Source organism: Oryx dammah, unplaced genomic scaffold (genome assembly GCF_014754425.2).
Source record: "Oryx dammah isolate SB20612 unplaced genomic scaffold, SCBI_Odam_1.1 HiC_scaffold_5, whole genome shotgun sequence".
NCBI classification, from domain to species: domain Eukaryota; kingdom Metazoa; phylum Chordata; class Mammalia; order Artiodactyla; family Bovidae; genus Oryx; species Oryx dammah.
Window position 1 is genome coordinate 2,088,103 of NW_024070189.1, and position 1,141 is coordinate 2,089,243.

At 49.3% G+C, this 1,141-nt stretch overlaps 1 pseudogene; it reads left to right on the forward strand.

Moving 5' to 3' along the window:
- Positions 1 to 816: 816 nt before the first annotated feature.
- LOC120864931 lies at positions 817 to 923 on the forward strand (annotated as a pseudogene).
- Positions 924 to 1,141: the final 218 nt, after the last annotated feature.

Genomic DNA, 1,141 nt, shown 5'->3' on the forward strand with positions numbered 1-1,141 from the left:
ATCCAACCAGTCCATCCTAAAGGAAATCAGTTCTGAATATTCATTGGAAGGACTGATGCTGAAGCTGAAACTCCAATACTTTGGCTACTTCATGAGAAGAACCGACCCATTTGAAAAGACCCTGATGCTGGGAAAGATTGAAGGCAGGAGCAGAAGGGGTTGACAGAGGATGAGATGGTTGGATGGCATCACTGACTCGATGGACATGAGTTTAAGTAAATTCTGGGAGTTGATGATGGACAGGGAGGCCTGGTGTGCTGCAGTCCTTGGGGTCACAAAGAGCCGGACACGACTGAGCGACTGAACTGAACTGAGCAGATGATGTAGGTGCTACCATTATTCTGCTTACATGTGAAGAACCTGAAGCTTAGAAGGAACTGCACGAATTTAAGGAACTATTCAAAGAGTGGGTTGGGTATAAAGGTGCACCCAAGGTAAGTTTTCTGGAGATGTTTTGAAAAATAAATTGTGCTTCCTCTCTGTGATGTCACTCTTAAAAAGTAATCTTAACTTCCAAATACAATTTCACACCTACTTTGCTTGAGAAAGTATGTCACAATAGAAAAAAAACTGGAGGCCTGAAGTCAGGTTGCGTCAAGCTGGAATTTTAGCTCAATAGTTACTAACCCCTCTGAGACTGTTTTCTCGTCTGTGAAATAGGAATGCCTTGTAGAGTCATCGTGGCAATTAAATGACATGGGTGTGAGGTTCCCAGAACCGAATCCTGGCACACGCTAAGTGTTCAACAGAGAGCAATAACGGTGCCTTGTGAGATGGTTGTAAGCAAAGTCTTCTTAACTTCTGTTGCTCTCAGAACTGGGAGAATCCAGCAGTCAAATCAGGAGACGCAAACAGCAGCCTCCTTGGTAGGGCACGCAGCCTGTTGCCTGCGCAGGTTGCCTTTAGGGGCCTTGGAGACACCGCTTTCCAGTGGACATTCGTGACTGACATGCTGGCCTCAGCCTGGACTCCAGACAGGCACGCGCGGTGACCTTGGAAAGCCCCGGGCACACAGTGGGCAGAGTCCACGTTGGCTAAGTCATCATGTCCGTCCGTACCGAGCTGCAGGACAGGAGCCGTCGGTCGCGGCCCTCCGCGGGGCCAACCTCGGGTTCCCCGGCTGCCGAAAGAGCCCCGCCTC